At 35.4% G+C, this 23431-nt stretch overlaps 1 protein-coding gene and 1 long non-coding RNA gene across 2 annotated transcripts in view; both read left to right on the plus strand.

Moving 5' to 3' along the window:
* The window catches only part of LOC133530529 (uncharacterized), a 547295-nt gene that overhangs the window by 444636 nt on the left and 79228 nt on the right, over window positions 1-23431 (plus strand). The gene's annotated exons all lie outside the window — the stretch shown is intronic.
* LOC133530533 (uncharacterized) lies at window positions 6857-21393 on the plus strand. Its single transcript, XR_009801328.1, has 2 exons — window positions 6857-7578; window positions 20914-21393. It is a non-coding gene; the product is annotated as an uncharacterized LOC133530533 (long non-coding RNA).

Raw genomic sequence — 23431 nt, forward strand, 5'->3', positions numbered from 1 at the left:
GCATTAAGTCCGCCTTTTGTACTATAAGGTTTTCTTTTGTGCAATAAAGATTAAATAAATAAATAAATAAATAAAATTATCTACAATATTGTCTTAGAAAATATATTATTAAGACTTTTAGTTTTCAAGGTATGCTTCATTTCTCCTACAGGTGTAACCTACTTACAGCGCTACATTCTACGTAAGATAAAAAAAGTATATTACTTATTTTTGATCATGACTGTACTAGGTTCATGTTTAGTATTCAAAACGCGTTTAAAAATGAATTATTCAGAGGATAAAAGGTTTATTTATTTGATAATTCGTATCAAAAAGAGAGAAATATAATGTATTTATGAGTACCTCAACGCTTTTTGGATTGTTGAAGTATGGTATTTTTATTTCAGTATGTGTCTAATGTGACTGGCAAGTTGATGGTAACATGAAAACTAATAGCGATAGCGTAAAATATAATAAAAGGTTTTAAGCATTTTTATTACAAGAAACGGAGCACGATTCTTATTTTAATTTCTTATTCTGAAAATGTAGTGTTGTCTAAATCTGTCGACAGCTAACTAATAGTTGAGGAGCCCAGGAGGGGATTTTTGTAGTTACTCGAACGCGTCAGATTAAGATATGAGTGATATCTTGCTACCCCGTGGAGTATTACCACTTAAAGCTGTCGATGTTGAGCCGTTGGTTGGTTGGAGGTTCAACAAATCGTTAAGCAGATTGTGGATTTGGTCATTTTAGACCAAAGTAATGCTATAGTTGTTCCTTACTTAATCTGACAATTATTTGTATGCATTTCCTTAATCTGACGGTTACATTGTGAAAATCGGGTGTCGAACTTTTGAGTAAAGTATTAACTTGGACCAAAGCGACCAAATTCACAATCTACTAAACGATTTTTTGACCCGCCAACCCCTCGAAATTAAAACAATCTGTAGACGCTTTACAATACAATTACAACGAAACACATATAATACGTGATGATAGAAACTCGTTCTACTCACTGTTGATCTGTACCCCTAATGTACATTTATTCGACAGCGAAACGTGACGTACGCGTTTGCGTTAAGTCTCATTTTGTATGGGAATTTGACTTTTCAAAACGTCCCACTTGGCGAGCTGTTTCTAAATCCCATACAAAATGAGAATTCACGCAAACGCGTACGTCACGTTTCGCTATCGAATAAATGTACACTAGGGGTTCTGCTCGTTGGAAAATAAATAAAACTTTAAGTATGTAACCTTTTTTCTTCCTATAATCTAATTTTTCGATTCCAATAGGTCTCTAAGACGCTCGAGTATCTACACATTTAGCATCGCCGGCTCCCAGCCACTACTTTTTTTTTTCTCTTTATTAGGGTAAACAAACAGCCACTACAAGTAATACTTACAAAAATAATTACTATATTGTTTACAATATGTGTGGCCACAGCGATTACCACTGATTGATACTGACTGATAAACTAGGAAAAGTGCCATCCTGCGAGATAGGCGTAGCAATGTTTAACTAGAATAAGGTTATTTAAACTTATTTGATTATTAAATTTATTTGATTATAAGTTTCACTGTTTCAATAAACTATTTTGATTTAGTTTTTGATTTGGACTGACGGTCACGTCTGAGTTAAGAAAAAAATTATAATGGAAATTCAAATTAAAACTATAAAACCACCGGACAAAATAAAAAAGAAAAAGATAAACTAAAGAACTATATTATTTAGGGCAAAATGTATGCGTTGTAAAAAATCTAATTGAAATCGCGAAACATCTGGTTGACGATGACGTAACTGGTGACCGAAGAGCTGGCGGCTTCCTCGCACAACGTATCAGCATTGCGATACAACGAGGAAATGCCGCCAGCATCCTTGTTACAATGCCTCAGTGGCCTATTTTAGGTTTAAGCTAGGTATAGTAATCCTTTGTATGTATGTATGTATAAACTCTTTATTGTACAAAAGACAAAATATAAATATGGCACAGGATAAGCAGTACAAAGGCGATCTTATCCCTTTAAGGGATTTCTTCCATTTAACCTTTGAGTAGATAATATAAGTATATTGTTATTGTAATTAAAATATCTATAAATTGTACGTTTAAAGTTATAAATAACAGTGAGATAACAACGTTGACATATTTATAAACAAAAATTAAAACGCAAACAAAATCAATAGCACCCTCTCTTCTCCTTTTTTTTTTCTTCTCTGGTATTGCGGGTGAGCGATATTCATCGCTTACCATCCGGCGATTTGCCTGCTCTTTTACCTCCTATATCTAAAAAAAAAACATCTAGGTACAACACAGGAAAAACATGCTTATCACACAAATAGATAAATGACTACCGATATCGAGCCCACGACCACCAACTTCGCCAGAGTTGCCAACTAATTGAAACACACACAGGTCGAACGTGAAATATTCAGTTTCACCCGCGCGGGGACCCATTAGGATACAAATGGAGTGAATAATTTAAGTTTGACCCTAGCTGTGATGATATTCGGGACTTCATGTAAATTTAGTCTGGTCACACTTAAAGTATCTCAGACACGTAGATATTATTAGGTGATGGAAATATAAATTATACATGTTTCGGTTGAAGCGCTGGTGGCCTAGCGGTAAGAGCGTGCGACTTGCAATCCGGAGGTCGCGGGTTCAAACCCTGGCTCGTACCAATGAGTTTTTCGGAACTTATGTACGAAATGTTATTTGATATTTACCAGTCGCTTTTCGGTGAAGGAAAACATCGTGAGGAAACCGAACTAATCCCAACAAGGCCTAGTTTTTTACCCTATGGGTTGGAAGATTAGATGGCAGTCGCTTTCGTAAAAACTAGTGCCTACGCCAATTCTTGGGATTAGTTGTCAAAGCGGACCCCAGGCTCCCTTGAGCCGTGGCAATATGCCGGGACAACGCTAGGAAGGAAGAAAGAAAGGTTGAAATTACGTTTATTTTATTAGATATTTAAATAGTTTACCCGTTGCTTTCTCGATAAGAGAAAGCATCATTAGGAAACTTAACATCATCGAAGAAATTCAAAGGTGTGTTAGATATTGTTTCGGTATTGGACTAATTTTGGGGAGTCCAAACTATGAGAAGTCGGGAGATGAATTTGACACTAAATTTTTAAATGTATGTTAAATATGATATATATGTCATGCAAATATTAAAAAAAACCGGGCAAGTACGAGTCGGACTCGCGCACGAAGGGTTCCGTACCTTTATTTATAAATACGGCAAAAAAAATATGTTTGTTGTATGGGAGCCCCCCCTTAAATATTTATTTTATTCTGTTTTTAGTATTTGTTGTTATAGCGGCAACAGAAATACATCTGTGAAAATTTCAACTGTCTAGCTATCACGGTTCATGAGATACAGCCTGGTGACAGACGGACGGACGGACGGACAGCGAAGTCTCAGTAATAGGGTCCCGTTTGACCCTTTGGGTACGGAACCCTAAAAATGACAAAGCTCTTCGGTGTTATTTTCTTTAGTATAATTATGAGCATTATGACATCTAAATTATGCAGTTAATAATTTATATATAGTAGTGTACCTACTTAAAAAAAAAAACACAAATCAATATATTTAATAAAATAATTTGGTTTGATCCGAAAGTTGCCTACTCAACGTCTCTCTCCAATAGATTTTTATTTGAGAATTATATTTCATATCTTCTGAAACTTATATTCTCACTTTTTTTTTCAATTACATGCCCTTTTATTTCTGATCACGTACCTGCAGTCACCCTGTAATACCTGTAAGTAACCCTTAATAAATAAAGCCTCTTTCGAGTTTACGAGTGACTCGATCTTTAAGCGATACTGAAAAAAACATTATAGCTTGGGCTTTACAGGTCAATTCGAATTGCACCTGAGATTAAACCCAAGAAACAGAGAGTGAAACTGATCCTTTCGAGCATTCTCGGTTCCATTCAGCTCAATATCATTAGCATCTATTAGAGTTCGTATAACTTGACATCCCTTTGCGTGCACAACCACAGATAAGATAATGACTACTCATAGTGTTGTGTTCCTGCCGGTGAGTAAGGTTGCCAGAGCTCAACGAGGAGGGGGGCGGGTTTAGGGTCGGCACCGCGCATATAACTCCTCTGGAGTTGCAGGCGTATATAGGCTACGGAGGCTGCTTACCATCAGGCGGGCCGTATGCTTGTTTGACACCGACGTATTATAAAAAAAAATACTTGAATTTTGACAACCCTAAATATCCGAAACGGATAGTGTCATACATCAGAAAGGGTCAGCATGATTCGGCCCTGAATCACTGTCAAACTTCGGTTTTGTAGGGAGTTTATTTTCTGTATCGTAGTACTTATTTGTACTTATGTACCGATATTTGAATCACATTGGAATCGTATCAGTTCTGACAACAATCCTCGCGGGCGTCTTGCTCGCACTAGTAAAAGTGCGGGCAAGTCCGAGCGTCATGAATGCGCGAATGACAGCTACCTGACAGATCACTTCGAACGTGCGTGAAATTGCCCGTAGGTAGTAGCACAGAATAAATAATAGTACTGCCGTACGGAAATTACACTTCCTACAAAACCGAAGTTTGACAGCGATTCAGGGACGAATTATGCTGTCTCTTTCTATTGTCTATCCCTTTCGATCATTAAGGGTTGTTAAAATTCAAGTCACTATCTTATTTGTGGTCGTGCACTTATATGGACGTCAAATTGTGCCAACCCTAATAATTGCTCGGAGCAATGCTGAGCCGAACGGAGCCGAGAAAAGCCGAAAGGAGGAGTGTCGCCCCACTGGTAGTAGGTACATGTATTAGCGCGAGCGATGACAGCTAACTGGGTGCGTAGCCAAGATGTTAGTCGTTTACGCTCCGTAGCAAACGAAACTCCGTTGTCTGCAAAGACAATAACAACAAGTGTTTGTGAACAAATGCTTAAGGCAAATTCTGCACATATTTTTGCCTAACTGGATCACAAACGCTTACTTATGCAGAATAACTGGACAAACACTCGCACACAAGGGGATCCAAACGCGCAAATGGCATTAGATTGGGCCTATCCTCAGAAAGCCTGACACCCACCTATCCAAAGTGGCCCTGACCTGGAAGATGCCCGGCAAACGGAAACATGGTCGCCCTACTTGGCGCCGTTCCGTGGAGCAAGAGTTAGTTGTATTGGGGATGGGGTGGGAGAAGCTTGGGTAGCTGCCCAGGACCGGAGTCAGTGGAAGAAAATGTTTCGAGATGATTCCAATATGATTCAAATGTCAGGTGAACGTTCGAATTGGCCTGTCGATTTAAGCGATACTGAAAAAAACATTATAGCTTCGGCCATAGTTTTTCGCCGCGCGCCGCCTCGAAATGGCGTCGTTTAGGAAGGTAGCTTATAGATTTCAGGGTTGTTCACGGAGCTTGCCAAACAATTCGACAATATTGACCACTTTAAGCCTGGCATTTGATGAAGCTAACTAACGGAAAAATTACGGATACATTCCGGGGAGTGCTCTCAAGAACTGCACAATCTAATCCCATCTTTCCCTTTCAATCACTGGACATCCAGGCGCGGGAAGCGATTTTTTTTAATACTACGTTGGTGGCAAACAAGCATACGGCCCGCCTGATAGTAAGCAGTCTCCGTAGTCTACTCCAGAGGAGTTACATGCGCGTTGCCGACCCTAAACCCCTCCCTCCCTCGTTGAGCTCTGGCAACCTTACTCACCGGAACACAACACTATGAGTAGGGTCTAGTGTCATTTGGCTGTGGTTTTCTGTAAGGTGGAGGTACTTCCCCAGTTGGGCTCTGCTCTAGATCTGGAATGACATCCGCTGTGCTGTGCCCTACCACACAAAGCGAGATGACATTCACAATGGCCATACCTCTCTTAAAAAATGCAAATGTTCCATTTGTTCGCACGAAGCAATTTTCCATGTCTCCACTTTTTTGGTCCGGACGGCTAAAGATTGGAATGCGCTCCCGCCATCTATATTCCCTAATAAATATGACCTCGGTTTATTTAAAGCAAGAGTGAATATATATAATCTTCCTCATCGTTTTGACGGCGACCCTAAATAAACATTATGGACGTTGTCTAGCATAAGCCCTAATGTGGCTGGCCAGGCCGAACTTGCTCTTAAATACTCTATTGCACGCATGACAATAAAGTTGGCCAGCTGCGCTGACCGTGTAGGTCTCTCTTTCCGTAACTGGCGTTTTATGTCTAGGCTAGTGAGGTGGTTATCTTCAAATGTTTTGACACCGTTATGGATGGTAGAACGCCAAGAAGACTACTACTACTACCGAACCGGTGAGCTCCATCATAGACTAGAAAAAATAAAGCACACAAGCCGACTACCTGACGTCATTCAGTTTTTTTGTATTTCGTTTATACTTGTACGTATACACCGTGTTTTTTTTGATTTGCGTTAATTTCGAGGGTGCATTCCTGAGCTGAAATTAAGTAACTTTCTCAAAGACACCGATATTCTAATTAACTCCATTTCGGAGATAATCAATCATTAATTTTTATCTTATAAGGCCCTTACGAGCGTGTATACTTGCCTTAGGGCCTGTTTACTTATTGATTAGTGTTTAATGTGAGTTCATACATTTGCTACTAAACGTAACTACTATCTCGGACGATCGACGTTCGAAATGACATTGATATGTCACAGTTTTCAATTGTTTGGTTGAGTTAAATGTAATGCCCGTGTTTACAACAACGCTATATGCAACATTTAGTTACTATTTATAAAAATAAAAATAGTAAAAAAAAAAAAAAAAAAATTTTTTTAAATTAACTATGCCATTTAGTTTCCTTAAACGTACTTACCGATACCCCGAAGTTAACGAAATTCAATAAAAACACGGTGTATGTATTGGCGCGGGCGAGACGCACGGTAACTAAATAACATCATTCCGATATCATTCTGATGTCAGTGTACATTCGAATTGGCCGAAGAGTCAGCAAACTTATGATGATGGAATTTCTTTAAAGTTAAATATAAGAAGATGTTAAAGTGTTAACGCATTCACTGATATCAGCTACGCGCTACGCTTGTCGCCGGTAACGCGTTTTTCCGCTATGTAGCGAAACGCCTAAGAACGGAGAACTCGTCGAGTGGGTCACTGGCAGTGAATGTGTTATGGCAGTTGGAGCTGAAGCGAACTTGAGGCAGTCTAAATATGTTCTTGATGTTTATTTTAATTAATGTTCTTGTAATTCTTCTTCTTCTTCCTCGCGTTGTCCCGGCATTATGCCACGGCTCATGGGAGCCTGGGGTCCGCTTGACAACTAATGCCAAGATGTGGCGTAGGCACTAGTTTTTACGAAAGCAACTGCCATCTGACCTTCCAACCCAATTTCCAAAATAATTTATGAATCTCTTCCGCACCAACATATATGTCTCTGTTTGACTCAATGGTTGACTGGTAGAGAATGCCTTTTGGCATTAAATCCGCAAATTTGTACATTTTTCTTTGTTTATGCAATAAAGTTTAAATAATAATAATAAAAAAACAATAAATAAATAAAATATCTTATTTTTCAGGTATGTTCTTCACTTCAAATCCAGACTACTACGTGCAGTATCAAAGTAAGGTAGTCTTATACAGGTAGAGTTCTGAAGTCGAAAGTTAGGACTTAGAAAAATTACGAAAAAGCCACGTTGACTATAGAGCTGGTTTATTATGAAGAAGTTATGGCTTTTTATATTAATTATGAAAAAGTCAGGGATTAAGGGTTGAATTTGAGGAGTGTATCAATTGCTGATTAAGAATGGATTTTGAAAGATCTATGCATCAATTTATGTCGATTGCTTAAGCTTTTTAAATACTGAACAAAAATAATGAATAAAATAGAGTCTATGAGTCTCTAGGTAAACTTCTTTTTTGTTTCCTATAAACTTATATTGGTTTGTTTACCATTGTAGTCCAACATGAACTTCTTTCAACTCAGGATGGATTTGAATAAATAAATTACCATGCTAATTATCCGAGAAATCGAGGTCCAACCAGTTAATATAACTATATAACTCAGCAAAAAAAAGGAAAATTTATCGATATCGTTTCTCAAAACCACATTTATCATTACATTATTAATTTCTCAATGCATTCCTAATACAAACTCACGAGCCAAAGATAGCATTTAAAGTCACAGTGTTAATTTTTGTAATATTTAATGATGTAAAAAGTTGTTAACAAAATTTATTCAAACAGTACAGTTTTTTAATCCTAAGTTTCCTAATTATTACTAATTCTACAGCTACAAAATATAAAAAAATAACTTTTGAACTTTCCACGTGGCTCTCATTTTGACTTACAAAGTAAACTAAACTTTAAATAGTACTAGGCTTAATCACAATAAAATATAAGCTAGAAAAATACATACTTAACCTAATAGATATCAATCTATCACCACAAATTATTACATAACTTTATTCAAAGAACTTAATACCACTCTTCAGTTTTGTTGCCTACTTGACACTCTGTGAAATTGTAACATCCACATGAGCGACCAATCAGCCTGGTCAAACGCGATATGCCATGGAGTCTTCATTTCAAAGTTACGCGCGTCTATTTTTACGGCAGATTGCTGGCAGATCCAAGTGACTAACACGTAGTTCCTCGAGCAAACCGCTATGTGAAGTGGAGTATCACCTCGAATTTTGTCCTGGATGTTGATGTCAGCACCCCAGTTAATTAAAAGTTCGAAGATTGCTAGGCCTGCAGTTGTGCTTCTGCAATATGGATACATTGCTGTCCAGAAGAGTCAAACTCTTGCAGCAAGTAACTGTTGAATGCTCTGATGAGTATCTTGAATGACTGCAAGCTCTCGACGGTTCCATAACGACAGAGATAGTGAAATACATTCCCATCATCGAGATCGTCATGGAGCAGAGTCATAGTCTAAAAAAAATACGACGTAGGTCCGATGTAAGTTAAATTGTATGACTGACTGCTTAATCAAATGCGCGCTATTGAAATACATTGAGAACCCAATTAGATATAGTCTCTCAGAGAAGGCCAAAGTTTAAAGCGATAACACACAATAACAATTTTTACTATAAATTGATTATAGTTTCTGAGTTTGAGACTAGTATGATTCACTGTTGCTAACTGAAGCATACGAGCTGTCATCAAATAATCTATCAGTCATAGGATTTACATACGCTGCGTCATTGAGTCTTAGGAGCTGAATTATCCTAAGATCCTGCGCCTTGAAAGCTATTCTGTTAGCTGTTTCATAATTGATGTTAACTGCTTCTTTCTGGATATCAGATTGTCTGCAAAGCCACTGCGCAAGTTGGTAATTCTGAGTTTTTAGTATGATCAGGTTCAATAAAGGATTTACAAATAAGCAGAGTCGTATAACTTTCATCACTGATAGTTCTCACATCACCTTTCATTTTTATTTAATACGTCCACGACTCAATAAATGCAGATCGTTACTGGCTGTTTTAGAATTTTGTTGATCGAACTGACTCCCAAAATGCGATCCCGAAATAGAACGTTCAGACAGACTAAATTGCACACGAATAATATGTAACAGCTGGGCACAGATCACGGAGTGCCCGTGTAAACATATTTTTACAGATAAAATACGATGTTAAGCATTGTTGAAACTCCTACATGATACTCAACGTCGTAGTGTCAAGCTCAATGGATGTTTTTAGACATACTTTGTCCGGGATCAAAAGACCTACTGCACTGATTACACAAACAATAATAACAATTGTATAACAAGTTTTTGATAGCACATGCACTCTGATATAACTTTCCACACTTTTTTTAGTTTACAATCTATTCATTTCAAATCCTTAGTAAGCCAAGGTTACTACACGTGACATAATACACGTGCGTTAGGTCGTCAGATCATTGACTTGTTCGTAACTGTCTTGTTTGATTCGCCTTGGTAACAGCATAAAAATGTGTGTAACTGATCTATCTCAACGAGCAATGAACCTACGACCTACAATTGTTTGCCGATTAAGACGACTGACGTCAATATGACCTATCCCTAGATCGGCAAGTGCGCAGTAAGACTAGGTGAATACACTAGGGTCCTTTGACGGTAGCTGAAGGTCAGACTGCCCTTTATTTGCTAGTTGTACATACGTTAGTGCGGACTATAAACTATCGATTTTGATTGCGTTTTTGGATTTGAACCAAACATTGCATATGTTTAGTTATTTTTAATTTTCTAGTGGACTTTTATTATGAACCTGTGTCACACCTCCCCTTCAGTTTGTCATTTATTAGGGAATTCTGCCTCTTAAAGAAAAACTTCGAACGACGTATATTCTACAGATCAACAACGTACTGGCTAAGCTAAACCAACGCCCAATGGAAAATGGCTGTGTTTATGTGTTTCAAAAAGTGCCTCACGACTATTGTAATTTTTATTAAATAGAATTGTAACGGTGGACGATATTTTCTATATACTAATTTTTACACTCTACTATTGGAAATTTTATTAAGTGAATTAAGTAAATTGTACTAGTGGTTTTAGTAAAGTTTCCAACAGAACTATTGTAAAATTTCGTCGGCAATGTAGAATTTTTTCGAGCATTTGAATAAAATAATATTAAATGCAAGAGAAAGAGAAGAAGGCGGGAATTTAATACAGACAAATATAATTCTGAAAATATTTGCTGCGAGCTGGATTCGAACCCGGTCCTACATTTTACTAAGCGAGAACTTAGGCCGAAGGCTATTGCCAGCTCTTAGTAGTAAAGAACAACAGACATAATATAACTCATTCATTGGTAACTCGTATACCCGAGCGCTTCTTACGACAAACGCTAACACTAATTTAGAAATATTCCAATCCAACTATTGTAAAATTTAAAAGCTACATTGGAAAGATACAGAGGCAGCACTAGCAGAATTTAATACACTAATCTGTCGAATAAAATTTACAATAGTGAATCCGTAAAATTTCTTACATAAATAGTAAATTTTCGTCTAAAATATTTGAAAGTTATCAGTAATAAAAGTACAGTCCAGCATTACAATAGTTACATTGTAAATTTTCCCAGAATTTTTTCTCCGTGTAGAGAATAAAAAAAAATAAGGGGGAAAGTTTGGTAAAACCAAATGTGCATGCCTTAAGCGCTTATGTTATCGAAATCTATGCTAACGCCCTCTTACACGTTCCGGTAGAAGTCGTAAGTCCTCACTCAACTCTGTTTATTATATTTTTTATACACATGGCTGCCTGAGATGTAAATTTCTTAGATTCGGCAGTACAAATTTTATTATTTTATAATAAAACAGATAATGATTGAGTGGTGGTTTTCTATACAGTTCGTCACAGTGAAATAACGGACCGATTGAAATAAAAGTTAAACGAATTAGTTGAGTTTTTCGAAAGTTATCGTGTTAACTAGTATAATAGTAGACAAAAGTTCACATTTTTTCTGAAAAATTCATTTTTTATCTAAATTTTGGGATTAGTCAGCTGTATATTGTTCAGAAAAATGACCATTGATGTTTTCTTCTACTTTGGTATTCAAATCATCCCATTTTATCGACTCTCTTATTATTTATTTAAATATAAAGTCTGACAGAACCCAGTTTTCGATTTTTAGGCGAGAATAGAGCATACCTACGCTCGCGCTTAAGGCATGCAATTTTTGGATTTCATTTCAGAGAAGAAGTAGGTCCTCACCTGTATGACGTCGTATTGCCCATCGACAACTATATTATCAGAATGGAAATAGTCAGCGGAGAAAATTAATGCAGCCGATCCTGGCCAAATTATCGTGCAACCGCCTTGCCGAGAGAGAAGAAAATGTCCGAGAGAGAAAAAAATAGTTTAAATGGGTATTGGTCTTTGTTTATGCAAATTATAAGGACAATGTAATATTTTGACTCAGTAGGGCATAGAAGTTAGTAATGATCAGAATTTTTTGTAAATTTATCTTGAGAAATATTTTTAATTATTTTATTTATTATTATTAGTAATGGAAGAGAGGGGATATATATATATATATATATATATACCTCCTCGATGTTATTACTAACAATAGATAATATTTTAGAAACAATTATTTTGATAAGTAGCTCTTGTCATCACATAATAGCGTCTGTGCGACGATGTTTCTGTTGCTGATGGAACAACGGTCGGTGCTGGTCACTTGGGTTATCATGCAAAAAATGACCTCAGAGTCAGCCATGTTCATTTTAGATTAGTTCTCGTTGAGAATCATTATTCAATTATCATGAAACAGAATCTTATAGTTGAAATAAACACATTAATATTATAAATTGTTTGGGCCAAACATTGAGAACCATTAGTCAGTCTGGTAGGTCAATGCCTGACATTGGAGAATCCTCTAGAAGTTGACATTGGCAAAGGCGTAAGGTAACACAGTAGTGAACATCAATAAAAATGGACCCAGTACTTGAGCAAATGTTTAGAATTGTTCTTATACATAATCTAAATATTTATTATAAGTAATATCTGTATATTTAATTATTTATAATGGTTCAGTAATCGATTTCTATAAGTTTTTTGAATTATAAATCGAAACAAATATATTTTTGTTAACTTAAAAGTTGATATGTCAAGAACAGACGATAGATGCTACTTTTTTCATGAAAAAGGTACTAAACCGCAAACCAAACAATTGGTAAAAAGAATGGTATATTATCAATTCGTGAAAAAAAAAATCGTACCACCTAATAAAATAGTCTTTTCTTAATATTACATATTTTTTGCAAAGCCATAAAATATAATTTTTATATTAAATTTTAACGTCTAACTATACCTCCCAATTTTCAAAGCGGTACTCATTATGATTAGTATTAATTACTGAAAATTAAATAAAGTTTATAGTCTACAACTAGTGTAGTTAGAAATTATTGAACGTTTTAAATAGTGACTAATGGTTTCGACCTCATCGGTCTATTTTTAACTAGTGTTACTAATTCAAGTCAGTAGATGGACAATTCCACCATTTCTACTGTTTGGGACCGAATTGTCCCTGCTCATAGTTCGGTGGTAATCCACCCAAACTTGAATACTAGTAAAGCTGGAAGCTTGTTAGTATCTGTTCGAGTATTGAAGATGTTAATTTTAATGAAAGAAATGAAAGAAACTCAATTAAGAGCAAAGATGAACCTCGAAAAATATGGGGATTGGTGACCAAGCCAGGAATCGAACCTGGATCTCCCCGATTACATGTCAGGAGCTCTACCAGTTAAGCTACCGGATCCCTCACCACCAAATTTTCCTCAGTTCATTCTTATACTCTCAATACATATACTTCCTTTCCCTTTTTTTTTTCCCCCACCCGAACCCTGTACTATGATGGTAATGTAGTACTTCTATTTACGAGGCGCTGATATTTCTAATTTCTAAGTTTTTCACGACCGTACTTAATATATTGACTAAAAAGGGAAAGGAAGTATATGTATGTTTTTTCAAGGAATTATGCGTCTTGGACCTAGTTCGTAGCTTATAACTCTCTCAAGCTCTTAGCGTTGAACGGGTAGCAATTTCTGTGTATCTGACGTGCATGAGTAGCAGTCGATACATTACGGAATATTGTGTATGTATCTATGTGTGTAAGTATGTGACCCGCGTATAACTTTTGAACGGCTCAACCGATTGGATCCTACTAAACGGCGTTCCAAAGAGTTCCACTGAACTTAGATTCCCTGAAAATTTGAACCGATTTGGACCGGTAGATTCCGAGAAATTTCAAAAAAACTAAGAAAAAAATTTTTTTTAAAAGTGGTTTTTTTAGAATAACTTTTGAACGGCTTGACCGATCGATTCCAAAAACTAATCAGCTCTTAACATTGAAAAACCACGTCGATTGCCGCAAACCGGGTCAAAATCAGTTCATTTGTTCGTGAGATATCGTGAACGAAAAAAATGGAAAAAAATGAAAAAAGTGATTTTTTTTAGAAAAACTCGAAAATTTTTCATCTGATCAATTTCCAATTATAAATTATTGATAGGACTTGAAAAACTGCATCGATTGCTGCTAACCGCGTGAAAATCGGTTAACTCATTCAAAAGTTATAGTAGATCGAAAATTTAAAAAATACTGTTTCATTGTACTTTTATCAGACTTTAAAGCTCGAAGAGCTCAAAAGCATCAAACTGCTTTATCTTTAAGCTCGACTAGCTTAAAACAACACAAAACTTAATTTTTTGAGCTCGAAGAGCGCAAAAACATCGTGACTTGCAAAAGCTTACACAGAAAAAACGATTGTCTTGAACCAAGTAAATAATGTTCTTCAAACTGTTTTTCTTGGTTGAAGTAAATTCTTTTTTCTTGATTTAAAAAAATTTTCTTGTCCTAAGAAATTGTAAATACTTGCTCCAATAGAGTTGTATCTTGGCTCAAGTAAATTTTCTTGGCTGAAGAAAATTTGTTGTCTTGGCTCAAGAATTTTTTTCTACGAAAATAAAATTTTAATTTTTAAAAATTTTATCTTGTGGACTCCCAGAAGTCTGAAAATTAATTTCTAAGCATTGCAAGCTTTTGAAAAATTCTCGACTTGTGTCAGGATCGAACCCACGATCTTTTCGGTATGAAGCAGAGACGCAGCCACTACGCTGAGCTGTCAAACTAAAACTATATTCTTTTTCATCTACATAAGTTCAAAGTCGGGTCGTAGTTTCACTGTCAGAGTTTAGAGTGGGGGACAGTTGGAGACCAAGAACAGAATTTTCTTACGGCAAGAAATTTTTTCTTGGGTTAAGTGAGAATCTTACTTGCCGGTAGCAAGTGAATTCTTGTTTTAAGAAATTTTATACTCCAATCAAGGAATTAACGCTTATTTCAAGAATTAAATTTCAAGAGGAATATATTCTCGGCCTAAGAGAATTTTCGTCTTCAAACTCGATTCCAAAAATTTTCTTGAGCCAAGAATATTTGTTTTCAGCCAAAAATTTGTCCTTTCTGTGTAATGATTGAAATTAGCGGGAAGTTGCAGGGATGGCCTTTAGGGTCGACCGTTTTCCAAATTTTTTTTAATTAATATTATTCAATAATCTGTTATAGTTCTTATCATATTTCAATAAAATGTTGAAAATTTTTGCTGTGCCTTTTGCCATATATTTAATTGGTTAAACTACTGCTCCTTTTATAGTCCATCTTAAAAAACTTATAAAAATATAAATATTCAATTATTTATGTTAAACTTAAACTAATAAATATATTTATATGTAATAAAAGTAGCCTTAAATACGTTTTACTTTGAAATCGGTTCAACTACTAGGTACTTCACCCTAGTCGGGTTACGCCACGGACAAAAAAGTCGCAGTTCGGGCAAAAGGTGAAACTTTAACCCTGAATAGCTTCTAGACTTTAGGCATCTAGAATTCGATATATAAAGCCCGAAGCTTGGTAGTAGTGTCATTCGGGACTCAAAGCTTGCCAAGATCACTCGGGAATATTTAAATTTAAAAATGCGGGAATTGATAGTACTTACTGCGATTCCGGTCATAATCATAACCATGGTAGTGACCGAGCCAACAGAAAAACCAATGCAATGTCTTCGCGAGTGGAGCAAAGTGAGTTTTTTTTTTACACCGTTTCACAGCAGACTGAGTTGACACAGGTCCGGCTCTTGCCGCTTAGCCATAGGACCGGCTAAAGTGAGTACGTAACAACTACAGTCACATTTTAATCACTTCTAACTAATAAGCATGTTTGTATTTCCAGTGTGGACTGTCATCAGAACCATGTTGTCACAAAAAATTTGGAAATAGAAGCTCCATAGTGATAAAACGATACTGCGACTACCTGGGGAGCAGGACTTGTGTCACTCCGGACAAGATGTTTCGCTATGAAGATTCACGTCATATAGAGGAATTGAAGGATGACGAAGATTTTCAAAGAGATTACAATAATTATCTGGCGGCTCTAGAGAATATTCAACGGCATTTAGATTTGAAGCATTTTAAGGACAGGATGTTCAGCACATAACTTGTAGAAAAAATGTCTTGATCTAATAAATTATAACAATTCCTGATTAGAATTTATAGTTTGCTAATGTATTAATCATGTTAATTGTTTTTCATATCACGTGTAAATTTAGTTCAATTCAGTCGATAATGTTAAACACTCCCGTAGAATACGAGCACACTTTTAATCGTAATGTAACATATTCATTCTAAAATATCAAAACGTATCTAATTGCAAACTTTCGAGTCATAAACATGAGCTTAATTTTTTTCATAAGTCATAATAGATAATAATTTTCTGTAGTAAATTTATTTCATTAATTTGTAGATTTAAATTTTGTTAAAAGCTACATGAAATTCTGTATTGAGTACAATGGTTCGTGACTGGGCCGCATCCAGAAATTAGTTCATTCTAAAAAAATTCATCAAACTCTTTTATTATTAATGCCATAATTATTGTAGAATTAAATGTGATTTATTGATAGTGTCGTAGCTAATATAAAGTGTTTTACACTAATTCGTGTCATTTTTGCATTTATAAGTGTATTGTAAACAAACTTATTGTATAAGTAACTTAAACAATGTTGTTAATTAATTATCATATTTAATTATTTTTAAGTATATGCCATGCATTGCGCACACGTGGAACATGTACGGCACATGCGCAACATATTCCACGCAGATGAAACCTATTCGAATTAAAAAAAAACTGACTATTATTCTATTTTTGAAAATTACATGAAAAGTATCGTTTTTAAATTTGTTTGGAATGTTTCTTGCGTTTTTAAATTAAATGACACATTATAAACAACAATTCATTTATTAAAATATAGTAAAAAATGAGTATCCAGGAAATTTAATACTAATTTAGATGATATATGTTCTCACAGCACGTCGCTTTAATCCAAAACTTATGAAATTCATTGCAATACTTAATTTAAATGCTACTTATCTTCACTATTTATTATCGAATCTGGAAATTCAAATCATACAATTTAACTTTCTTCATGCAAAACAGAACAGGAAATAATACTTTTGTTCCAGATTGAAATAAAATAATTTAATAATAAGGGTCTTTTTTACTTTCGTCATAATTTTCTAATGAATTACTCCCAGGGGACGTGGTTTTACTGAGACCATTATTTGAGCCTGTCTTTGTCCATTTTGTCTCAAATTTGTACTGAAAAAAAAAAATTTGAATTACAAAACCGATACTACAGAGTTTACATTGAAGATGAATATCCTCAGAGTATTGTTTCGAATCAAAATTTTAAGCTTATTATAAACTTCAATGGATTGAACTAGACTTATTTAAACTTAAAAAAGAATAAATTTTAATGAAAAATATGTTTTTCTAAGTCTAATCAGATTTAATTTGATCTATAAAAGTTTAAATAAGTTCATTTTAAACTTACAGATCTATTTAAGTCAAAAAAAGTTAAAAGAAAAGTTCATTAGGTTTAAAATAATTCTAAAATTCCGACTTGAGTTAGCTGTGATAAAATGAATTTACCTTAAAGGTATGAAATCCACATTGTAACTCAGGCAAGTGAAATCCTGGGACAATATTACTGCAAGGCACTGTTTTGATATTAAGCTTATTAGACTCATATTTCAACTTACTGAACCCGGTAGTCTTGCTTGGACTAGTATTGAAATGAGTGTGCAGACTAGAAGGTACAATAACAATAGTCTTGCACTGCCCATTTTTAGTTGATATCTGTCAATCAAAAATCACCTATGTATCGTCTCAAAGACGAAAAACTAGAATATTGAAACTTCAAAGGCACAAAATAACGGTAAAAACAAAAAAAATACTTACGCAGATAAATGAGATCGAAGTGAGCACTATAATACTAATTTTTATCAAAGTGAGATCAAACACTAAAAGTCTAGACCAAATTGAGGATCTTTATATACTGGCGAGAAGAGCTAAAGTTTTTTTGACGGCAAAAAATCGACTAACATGTCCATAACATTGGAGATTAACGGACATTTTTAAGCACATAAACTATTTGTGTTTAAAAGTTGCGTAAAAATAATGCATCTTTTACGTTCCAAATCACTATGTGATGTGCGGCGGAAAAGTTTTTGAACGTACTTGGTGTGCGTTGTTTAATACTTCAAACTTTTGCAATCAGTGAAAAATTCTATGAGCACACACACCAAGTACGTTCAAGAATTTTTTTTTTATTTTTTAATTTTCAACAAATTTTTTTTTCATTTTTTTACAAGTTAAATCGGTTACTTGGTATTTTTTTTATTTCAATTTTTTTTTGTAAAGTACTAATATATGTTAAGAGGAGTCTTTACATTGAAACTGTTCTTGTTGAGATTTTATCTTTATCAATGTTTGTTCTGAAAAATAAAATAAGGGGGAAAGTTTGGTAAAACCAAATGTGCATGCCTTAAGCGCTTATGTTATCGAAATCTATGCTAACGCCCTCTTACACGTTCCGGTAGAAGTCGTAAGTCCTCACTCAACTCTGTTTATTATATTTTTTATACGCATGGTTGCCTGAGATGTAAATTTCTTAGATTCGGCAGTACAAATTTTATTATTTTATAACTAAACAGATAATGATTGAGTGGTGGTTTTCTATACAGTTCGTCACAGTGAAATAACGGACCGATTGAAATAAAAGTTAAACGAATTAGTTGAATTTTTCGAAAGTTATCGTGTTAACTAGTATAATAGTAGACAAAATTTCACATTTTTTCTGAAAAATTCATTTTTTATCTGAATTTTGGGATTAATCAGCTGTATATTGTTCAGAAAAATGACCATTGATGTTTTCTTCTACTTTGGTATTCAAATCAACCCATTTTATCCACTCTATTATTATTTATTTAAATATAAAGTCTGACAGAACCCAGTTTTTGATTTTTAGGCGAGAGTAGAGCATACCTACGCTCGCGCTTAAGGCATGCAAAATTGTGTGTGTCAGCTCCGACGCACGACTGGAGTTTACTCCTTAAGTTCGATAGTCTAACCAGACGCAAAAAGAGTTTATTTAACTTAAAAAAGATTGATACTTACGAAAGGGTAAATTAACAAATTAATGAAAATAAACAAACCCAATAACATATAGGTATAGTCGCTTTGCAGTATACCCTATGCACGTGTCCCTATACCCTACACTCACAACCAAATTAGAAAGTTGCGCGTCATAGGATGCGCACCAAAAACGTAACGAGGTCATTCATCGATAGATTTTACTCCTCACATTTTTCTCATACCGGGCCCCTTATATATGCAAATCGATTCTTAAGGAGTAAACTCCAAAAAACGCTATAATTTGTGGTTACCTGACACTATTGCAGACGAGATTAATTGCAGACGCGAAAAAAGCTCGGCACGCTCTGCACAACTATTAATAAAAAACGCATTACTAAAGCAAAAAACGTTGCCAGATACTCGTTTAAAATGATAATGGCTTCTTATTACCATGTGGTATGCTCATGCATAAATTGGTGCGGGATATATTGAATATAATAAACGTCTTGGTCAAGGCTAGTTTTTGTTTCTTTTATGATTTTTCTATGCAAAACATTGTTATGACAATAAAAAGTAGTTGAAATGCAGTACACTTTTTCGAACCATTCACGTGCACAGAAGACAAAAAATGGGTCTGCTATTGTCAGCTTTAAAATTTAGTACCGCAAGGACTTCAAAAAAATTCCTACTTATAAAAGATACTTATGAAGGTGTGTATTCAAAGTTACTAAAAGATTGTATAAAAACTGATTTTTTGAGTTTAAATTCTCCTAGACACTCGAGTGTAGCATTGGGTAGCATTAAAACGAGTACCAATGATAATGTGTTACTATCATTGCCAAGAGTCCTAATGGACAATATCAAGTGCCAATTAATTTCTTCAATGTACTTGACAGTATTAGGACTGGAAGAGAGTCAAAGAAAAAATTATTCATGTATGTCTTTTTTCAGTTCTCAAATATTCTTATGATGCAAAGACAAGTTAGCTTTAGGAATTTACTTTAGTTTAACCATAGAATAATTTGATGCGCAAGCTACGAAAACTGAATCGAAAAACCTTTATGCATTACTAATTATTCGAAGATGCATAATAATAATGCTAATTTTTACAAAATCATTTATTTGATTACATTATAATATTTCGTAGCTAAAGCGAACATAGATTTAAAATTGATAATAATCTTACTAGCTTGGCATAATATACAAAGCTCACATTAATTACTATAACTGACTCACTAAGGCACTTAACTATCAATGCGTACAACCAAAAAATACAGACTACAGACATAAAAATAGAATGTTGGAAAATAGATAACGTGTGTTTTGGATAGCTGTTCATCTTCTAACTTCGGCTTTGCTGTATAGAGACCCGAAACAGAAGCCCAGTATGTTCTCTTCTGTTCTTCAAAATTTGTGCTGTTCAGATTCCTAGCTAACCTTATATATTCGTCAAAGTTTGAAATGCTTTCATTGATCTGATACTTCCCGTTTCCAAATTTGAAGCACGTCACTGGTCTTGCAATGTATTCACCGTATCACAAGTACTTAAATTCTTTCTATAATTCTGCTAATTACATATTATTAGATATCTATTGCAATGCCGCAGAAGTTTTTGACACTCCCATCTAGTGACAAACGATCATTGCACTTGTCATACATAGTTCTTAAGTTATTGCTAATAGAATCTTAGTCTAGCTTTTGTTTACGTCATAACTTATAACGCTTAAAGTATTTTAAGCACTTAATCGCTATCTTTGTATCATTAAGCCAAGCTCCCTCCCACTTGATATTATCTTATAAATTTCGGAACATATTAGGTATACCTGTGATGACGCACTCGAAGCATTGATGAAAATAGGTGGTTTGACCTATATTTCGCTTTGAGTGTGTCAATCTTAACAGTGAACCATACTCACAAATTTGCGAAGGATTTAGACGGTAATATATTGCAAGTAAATTTTTACGCGAATCAAGTGCCAAGTATTTTCAAAATTTCGACTTGAAATACTGTCCTTGTATATAGTACATTGTAGGAAAGGCCAGAAAACCGCTTATAGATGGACGAGTGAGTTTGAGGGCCGACACGTACTAGCGGTTCCGGCCGAGGTTTTACATAGTGCTTTTCACGGATACTGCGAGGAAATAAGAAAACATTTGCATAACTATAAGTACTTCAATTGAAAATAATTTTTATATTGGCGTGAGGACAGATGTTGAAAGAAAGCGATGTATTTTTGCCATGTAGTAGAACTCATTTTTATAGCGTAGATACGTGTTTCTTGTATTCTTTAGCCAAACAAAATTTACACTAAGTATCCAATTCAATAAGTATTTTGCGATACGGCCTTTTTTACTTTTTTTATCACTTATAAGAGGCGTTTTTCTGTTGTTTGCTTCAAACCGACTCTAAACTTAGAAGCGTTTTTGCTAAAAAACCACAAACAGCTACAAAAGTAAAAACGCCTTAAGCGTGAACTGAATGGTTTTGACGTTTCTGTTTTTTTTTAAAACAAGAAATTGGTTCTATAAATAACCTAATTTTCTTGTTGAAGGAAAAAGTAGCGCTAAAAGACCTTTTACCATCGTCAATTACAAATGATGATAACAATGAAACATTGTAGTAGTGGTGGTTCAGGTGCTATAGCTATTGCCTACTTTCCAGCTTGGTTTTCATCATCATTTTCATCCAAATCGTCAGATCGTACAATTGAAATTGAAAAGGGTGCTAAAAATAGGTATTTACCTATAGATAAATTACCAGTTGAAAAAGTCGTTGTACTCGTTCATTGAAACAGAATCCACGGGCAGTAATCAAATAAAAGCTTATCCAGTCGCACACCTAACCCGTACAATTTCAGGGCTCAACTAAAGATAAATATAAAAGACATTCGTGATAGTCACAAACATGTACGAACATGTACAGGCAACAAAAACAGAAGAACAGAACATTAAGTGCGCATCACGAAATGGATCCAACTCAGCTAATACTACCTATAAAGCCAGCGCTGGTCTTCCGTAGGGCCCAATCGGTGATGCCACGACAGATAACACAATACAGTACAATAAAACATTACAACGACGAATTTCAAGAAAAAGAAGCGATTCAATTCGAATTGCACCTGAGATTATCCAAGAAACAGAGAGTGAAACTGATCCTTTCGGGCATTCTTCGGCTCTATTCGGTTCAATATCATTAGCATCTATTAGAGTTCGCACAACTTGACATCCCTGACGTTGACGTTGTTGTCGTTGACGTTGACGTGCACAACCACAGATAAGATAATGACTACTCATAGTGTTGTGTTCCTGCCGGTGCACGGTGAGTAAGGTTGCCAAAGCTCAACGAGGAGGGGGGCGGGTTTAGGGTCGTCAACGCGCATGTAACTCCTCTGGAGTTGCAGGCGTACATAGGCTACGGAGACTGCTTACCATCAGGCTGGCCATATACTTGTTTGCCACCGACGTAGTATAAAAAAACGTACTGCTATAGAAATTACAAATAAAAACACATGAAAACAACAAAAACACAAACGCATCGCTTTTAAGAAATTTGGCTAACTAAGAACTCGACCGACCTATCTAACCTATCTTATTTTGGCAGAAAGCTTACTCGTATTTATCCTATGAAAGTAGAACCGCAGGCATAATAGTCGAACAAAGGTTTTTCCTGTCCCACTACGGACCTCTATCTCATGTTTAGCGGACGTGTAACAAATATCATTGTCCACAAAAGCCTCCCCATGTATCGACTCGAGATTGCACAACTCTCGAAACTTGGCTTTTTTATTGGTTGGTTTTGACACAGTGTACGTATATGGAGCAGACAGTTATTTAACTGAATTATGATAGTGTTTTCAACACATATTTGGCTCATAATCCTAGATATTAAACACGCGTGCTTTTTCATTATGTTATCCGACTGAGTTATGCAGGTAACTGATTGCTAATAATATGTATGGAAACGGAGCCTTCTTAAATAGGTTGAGTAGATTTTACAACGTGGACTGGCGGGAGCCGGCGCCGGGCAAGGGGCGGCAGGCAGTATGGCAGATACAAGACTTTTACTAACCGATTTAATAATTAAAATTTGATTAATATGAAAGGTTCTTTTTTCCTCGAAAGTGTGTTGAAAAACGTTGTATGAAACGCGTGTGCTATAGTCATTACACATATCGGCTTTCTTATTGCGCGCTCGCTTGCAGCTCGCGCGCACAATATCGCCTCGTGTGTGACCAACTTAGCATACTTGTATCACAATGTACTATTATGTTACGTGGACAATTAAAGCAAAATACCTGAGCGTGAGGGTCATAACGGTCTGTAAATGACAGGTTTGTTTATATACGTTTGATACCGAATTTTATAGTAAGTTTACGTCAGTTGTACGAGTATGATTCGAACCGAGTGATTTCAATTCGAATAATTTTGTAACTAAGTACCGTCGGCGCTTGCTGTTCCGGCTCTCACCAATCCGGCAGAAGTATCCCTCAATTAGCGACACTGGTGACCCGCTCTATAATCCAGCAGTTTACACAGCCGAA

Source organism: Cydia pomonella, chromosome 23, assembly GCF_033807575.1.
Source record: "Cydia pomonella isolate Wapato2018A chromosome 23, ilCydPomo1, whole genome shotgun sequence".
Lineage (NCBI taxonomy): Eukaryota > Metazoa > Arthropoda > Insecta > Lepidoptera > Tortricidae > Cydia > Cydia pomonella.